Genomic DNA, 6,595 nt, shown 5'->3' with positions numbered 1-6,595 from the left:
CCTTGTCTTATAGATCGTGTTATCCTAAAACATTTTGTTAAAAACCATTACATTTTATTGTTGTCATTGCTCCCTTGTATAAAATTTGAATCCATTTAATAAAAATCTCCCCAAACCCAAAACTTTTTAAATATCAAATAAACATTCGTGTTCCACCCTGTCAAAAGCTTTTTTCAAAATCTAAGTTAATGATATAACCTCCTTTCCTTTTATCTCTCATGTACCTTATCGTGTCTTTTATACTCATTGTTACATCCGAAATGTCTTTCCCTTTTACTCCATATGCCTGATTTGTTGTTATTATATTTGGCATTATCTGTTTTAATCTATTCGCTAAAAGTTTTGCTAAAATCTTTAAATCAGTATTTAACATTGTGATAGGTCTATAATTTTTTAATTCATTTTTTCCCCCTTTTTCTTGTATATTACCTTCATCAATCCCATTCCCATTCTTAACATCATTCCTCCTTTTTCAAAAATCTCATCATAAACATCTCTTAAAATATCTACTAAAAGGTCTTTAAAAGTTTGGTAAAACTCACTTCCTAGACCATCAATGCCTGGGCTTTTCTTTTTGTTCAATTCATTTATTGTACTTTCTATTTCTTCTTTACTTATTGTCTGATCGCATTCTTCCTTCTCCTCTTTACTCACTTTAATTTTTATTAATTCCATTAATTCCCTTTTTTCTCTCTCCTTTACTCCTTCCGTACTAAACAATTTTTCAAAATAGTTTTTAACCTCTTCTAAAATTTCCCCACATTCATGTACCATTTCACCATTTTCTTTTCGTATTCTTTTATAGTTTCAACTCTTCCTTTTCTTTTTTCAAGATCAAAAAAAAACTTTGTGCATTTTTCTCCTTCTACCAGATATTTAGCTTTACACCTCAACATTGCCCCCTTATATCTATTCTCTTCCATCTCTTTCAGCTCTTCTTGTATTTCTTTTATTTTTTGAATATCTTCTGTTTCATCATTTACTTGCTTCTCCAGTCTTTCTCTTATTTCCTTTTCTTTATTCTTTTTGCATTTCTGTTTTAACACACAATAACTAATAGTGATTTTTTCACTAAAAATTTCAAGTTCTCCCACCAGATCCTTTTGTCCTCTAAATACATTTCATTCTCTTTTTCTTTTTTATTGTATCTTTTATTGTTGCCACATAATCCTCATCCTTTAAAATGTCTGTATTTAAAAACCCATACCCCTGGCCCTCTTTTCCCAACATCCCAATCCAAATGTACAAAAAAAGGCTTATGATCACTTAACCTCGTTTCTTCATACCTTAACTTCTCTATAAAACATTCTAAATTCCTTGTACATAAAACCATATCTATTCGTGTTTGATAAATGAAATTTCCTACTATTTGTCTTCTCGAGTATTCTCTTTTGTGTTCATTCCTTTCCCTCCATACATCCATTATATTGTTTTCCTCCATTAGTGATCTTAACTCTTTCCTTCCCGTATCGCTTTTGAAACCCATACCCTCCGCTATATCTTGTCTGCTAAAAACTGTATAAAAATCCCCCACCATAAGTATATATTTATAATTCCTCACAATTGTCTTGATAGTGTTAAAAAATGATCTCTTTTCTTCTTTTTTCGTTGGTGCATGTATGTTGACCAGTAATATGTTCTTCTCTTCGTAACTCATTTCCACTATCAAACATTTCCCTATTTCATCTTTGTATATTTCTTTACAGCTTACACCACTGTTTTCCCTTATTAAAATTGCCACACCTCTACCATTTCTTTCATCACCATTATTATACAGAATTTCACCATTCCACCTTTTCCTCATTTCATTTATAGACCTATCTGTCCAATTAGTTTCTTGTAGCATTATTATGTCTTCTTTTTTACACATTTCTTTTACTTTATCAAACTTTCTTACATCTTGAAGTCCTCTTGCATTAAAAGTTACCAACTTTATGAGCATAAGACAGAAAAAAGTATTCATAAAAACCATCGTTTATCATTCAATCTCCCCCATGTCCTTTAACAGTTCAAATCGGTTTACATTTTTCAACAAGTCCTCTTTAACTACTTTTTTCCTTACCCCGCCCAAACTTGGTTTTACCTTGATCGATCTTCTTCTTTTCATTTGTATCCCAGCTTTGTCCTCCTTTTCCTCTTCACTGCCCATTTCAACAGTCTGTTCTTCATTTACAATCCTTTGATGTTCTATTTTGTCTAAAAGTATTTCAATGGTCTCTGCAATTTGCATCTCCGCTTCACCCCCTTGCTGTGATTGTTTATCCTGTATGCAACTTTCTTCTCTCTGTTCTCCTTTGTCCTTATTTTCGTTGGTTTCATTAATCTGTGTTGTTGTTGTTCCTTCCTCTTGCTCCTTTTCATTGTCATGCATCTGCCCACTCACACCTTTTTCATCTTCTTCCTCGTTTCCCATCCAGCATTCACACTTGCTTAGCACCTCCTCGCAATCCGGGCATTTTACCACCCTGCAGTCCCTCGCCATGTGTCCTCTCTCATTGCATTTGTAACATATAAACTGCGGACAGTCTTTCACCATATGCTCTGGGCTCATGCACAACCTACATGTCTTTACCTGCTGGCTATGCATGACCCGAAAGTGCTGTGGTCCTTCTGCTGTGACAAACTTGGTGCTATACGGGAGTGAGATCACTTCTCTGGGGAATCTTGTTTTTACAAATCTTGTTCCATCTTCAATATTTGTGCCAGGATAAAACCGTCTCTTTATTTTAGAGATGGGGAGAACTCCCCATCCTTCCAATTTCTTTAAAATGTCCTCATCGTCCATGTAAACAGGGAGATGCATAAAAGAAACAACAAAATCTCTGTTTTGAAGTCTTGTTACCTCACAGGTTTTTCCTTTGATTAGTATTCCATTCATCAGCTCCTCGATGTCTTCCTCGGTCTCCAAAGTCACCTCATAACATCTTGTTTGTTTCGGTCGAACCGCCAAGATTTTCCCTTCTCCAACTTTTTCTGTCACTGACATTATAATATCCACTGCTCTCACATCATCCAAATCCATTAAGTCCACTGTTACTGTTGCTTCCTTTTTGTAAACTCTTTTCCAGGTTTCCTTCTTTGTTTCTTTTTCATGTCCATCTCTGTGTCTTTGTTCAAGATCGATTTCATTTCCACTCCGTGTTTCTCGTGCCATTGCTGTGGTCGTTGCCGGTAATCTATCCATTTTGAAAATTAAAGCCAAAAAAAACTCCCCCCCCAAACAGCGTGAGCTGCTGGGAGGAGAAAAAAAAAAAAACTAAATAAAGCTTTTCCCAAAAAATAATGAACAAAACACAAATCAAAAAAGGTGAGCCTCTCTCACCAACTGCTCAAACTGCCAACTCACTTCCTGCATTACTCACTAGCGCCACCAGGTTGGTATGGCCGTAAGCGAAGACTGCCGCAAAGAGAGTGCTATTTAGAGATCAGCCAATCTAATGGCCAGTACATTATATAAGTAGGAAAGAAAACCCAAAAGCTTAAAGCACCTGGTATTCCTAGCCGGTCTCTCATCCAAGTACTAACCAGACCTAAGCCTGCTAAGATTCAGAGATTGGGCATTGACTCTATTTTTTGGCAAAATTATTATATACTAAGTGAAAATTTTCCAAAAAGTTTAAAGCACCTGGTATTCCCAGGCAGTCTCCCATCCATGTACTAACCAGACCCAAACCTGCTAATATTCAGAGACCGGCATTGACTCTATTTTTTGGCAAAATTATTATATACTAAGTGAAAAATTTCCAAAAAAGCTTACAGCACCTGGTATTCCCAGGCGGTCTCCCATCCAAGTACTATCCAGACCTAAGCCTGCTAAGATTCAGAGATTGGGCATTGACTCTTTTTTTTTTTGGCAAAATTATTATATAATTTGTGAAATTTTCCAAAAAGTTTAAAGCACCTGGTATTCCCAGGCAGTGTCCCATCCATGTACTAACCAGGCCCAAACCTGCTAATATTCAGAAATCGGGCATTGACTCTATTTTTTGGCAAAATTATTATATACTAAGTGAAAATTTTCCAAAAAGTTTAAAGCACCTGGTATTCCCAGGCAGTCTCCCATCCATGTACTAACCAGACCCAAACCTGATAATATTCAGAGACCGGCATTGACTCTATTTTTTGGCAAAATTATTATATACTAAGTGAAAAATTTCCATAAAGCTTACAACACCTGGTATTCCCAGGCGGTCTCCCATCCATGTACTAACCAGGCCCAAACCTGCTTAGCTTCCGAGATCAGACAAGATAGGGCATAGCCAGGTTGGTATGGCCGTAAGCGAAGACTGCCGCAAAGAGAGGGCTATTTAGAGATCAGCCAATCTAATCGCCAGTACATTATATAAGTAGGAAAGAAAACCCAAAATCTTAAAGCACCTGGTATTCCTAGCCGGTCTCTCATCCAAGTCCTAACCAGACCTAAGCCTGCTAAGATTCAGAGATTGGGCATTGACTCTTTTTTTTTTGGCAAAATTATTATATAATTTGTGAAATTTTCCAAAAAGTTTAAAGCACCTGGTATTCCCAGGCAGTGTCCCATCCATGTACTAACCAGGCCCAAACCTGCTAATATTCAGAAATCGGGCATTGACTCTATTTTTTGGCAAAATTATTATATACTAAGTGAAAATTTTCCAAAAAGTTTAAAGCACCTGGTATTCCCAGGCAGTCTCCCATCCATGTACTAACCAGACCCAAACCTGCTAATATTCAGAGACCGGCATTGACTCTATTTTTTGGCAAAATTATTATATACTAAGTGAAAAATTTCCAAAAAGCTTACAGCACCTGGTATTCCCAGGCGGTCTCCCATCCAAGTACTATCCAGACCTAAGCCTGCTAAGATTCAGAGATTGGGCATTGACTCTTTTTTTTTTGGCAAAATTATTATATAATTTGTGAAATTTTCCAAAAAGTTTAAAGCACCTGGTATTCCCAGGCAGTGTCCCATCCATTTGCAAAATTATTATATACTAAGTGAAAAATTTCCAAAAAGCTTACAGCACCTGGTATTCCCAGGCGGTCTCCCATCCAAGTACTAACCAGACCTAAGCCTGCTAAGATTCAGAGATTGGGCATTGACTCTTTTTTTTTTTTGGCAAAATTATTATATAATTTGTGAAATTTTCCAAAAAGTTTAAAGCACCTGGTATTCCCAGGCAGTGTCCCATCCATGTACTAACCAGGCCCAAACCTGCTAATATTCAGAAATCGGGCATTGACTCTATTTTTTGGCAAAATTATTATATACTAAGTGAAAATTTTCCAAAAAGTTTAAAGCACCTGGTATTCCCAGGCAGTCTCCCATCCATGTACTAACCAGACCCAAACCTGCTAATATTCAGAGACGGGCATTGACTCTATTTTTTGGCAAAATTATTATATACTAAGTGAAAAATTTCCATAAAGCTTACAACACCTGGTATTCCCAGGCGGTCTCCCATCCAAGTACTAACCAGGCCCAAACCTGCTTAGCTTCCAAGATCAGACAAGATAGGGCATAGCCAGGTTGGTATGGCCGTAAGCGAAGACTGCCGCAAAGAGAGGGCTATTTAGACATCAGCCAATCTAATCGCCAGTACATTATATAAGTAGGAAAGAAAACCCAAAATCTTAAAGCACCTGGTATTCCTAGCCGGTCTCTCATCCAAGTACTAACCAGACCTAAGCCTGCTAAGATTCAGAGATTGGGCATTGACTCTTTTTTTTTTTTTTATGCAAAATTATTATTTAATTTGTGAAATTTTCCAAAAAGTTTAAAGCACCTGGTATTCCCAGGCAGTGTCCCATCCATGTACTAACCAGACCCAAACCTGCTAATATTCAGAGACCGGCATTGACTCTATTTTTTGGCAAAATTATTATATACTAAGTGAAAAATTTCCATAAAGCTTACAACACCTGGTATTCCCAGGCGGTCTCCCATCCAAGTACTAACCAGGCCCAAACCTGCTTAGCTTCCGAGATCAGACAAGATAGGGCATAGCCAGGTTGGTATGGCCGTAAGCGAAGACTGCCGCAAAGAGAGGGCTATTTAGAGATCAGCCAATCTAATCGCCAGTACATTATATAAGTAGGAAAGAAAACCCAAAATCTTAAAGCACCTGGTATTCCTAGCCGGTCTCTCATCCAAGTACTAACCAGACCTAAGCCTGCTAAGATTCAGAGATTGGGCATTGACTCTTTTTTTTTTATGCAAAATTATTATATAATTTGTGAAATTTTCCAAAAAGTTTAAAGCACCTGGTATTCCCAGGCAGTGTCCCATCCATGTACTAACCAGGCCCAAACCTGCTAATATTCAGAAATCGGGCATTGACTCTATTTTTTGGCAAAATTATTATATACTAAGTGAAAATTTTCCAAAAAGTTTAAAGCACCTGGTATTCCCAGGCAGTCTCCCATCCATGTACTAACCAGACCCAAACCTGCTAATATTCAGAGACCGGCATTGACTCTATTTTTTGGCAAAATTATTATATACTAAGTGAAAAATTTCCAAAAAGCTTACAGCACCTGGTATTCCCAGGCGGTCTCCCATCCAAGTACTAACCAGACCTAAGCCTGCTAAGATTCAGAGATTGGGCATTGACTC

At 37.2% G+C, this 6,595-nt stretch overlaps 3 non-coding genes across 3 annotated transcripts; all 3 read right to left on the bottom strand.

Moving 5' to 3' along the window:
- Positions 1–4,162: 4,162 nt before the first annotated feature.
- Positions 4,163–4,281, bottom strand: LOC113101425 (5S ribosomal RNA). The gene has a single exon (XR_003290090.1). It is a non-coding gene; the product is annotated as a 5S ribosomal RNA (ribosomal RNA).
- A 1,126-nt stretch (positions 4,282–5,407) lies between these two features.
- Positions 5,408–5,526, bottom strand: LOC113101469 (5S ribosomal RNA). Its single transcript, XR_003290129.1, has one exon. It is a non-coding gene; the product is annotated as a 5S ribosomal RNA (ribosomal RNA).
- A 363-nt stretch (positions 5,527–5,889) lies between these two features.
- Positions 5,890–6,008, bottom strand: LOC113101479 (5S ribosomal RNA). Its single transcript, XR_003290139.1, has one exon. It is a non-coding gene; the product is annotated as a 5S ribosomal RNA (ribosomal RNA).
- Positions 6,009–6,595: the final 587 nt, after the last annotated feature.

The sequence above is a fragment of the Carassius auratus genome, unplaced genomic scaffold, assembly GCF_003368295.1.
Source record: "Carassius auratus strain Wakin unplaced genomic scaffold, ASM336829v1 scaf_tig00217603, whole genome shotgun sequence".
Lineage (NCBI taxonomy): Eukaryota > Metazoa > Chordata > Actinopteri > Cypriniformes > Cyprinidae > Carassius > Carassius auratus.
This window is presented reverse-complemented; position numbering and strand designations above follow the sequence as displayed.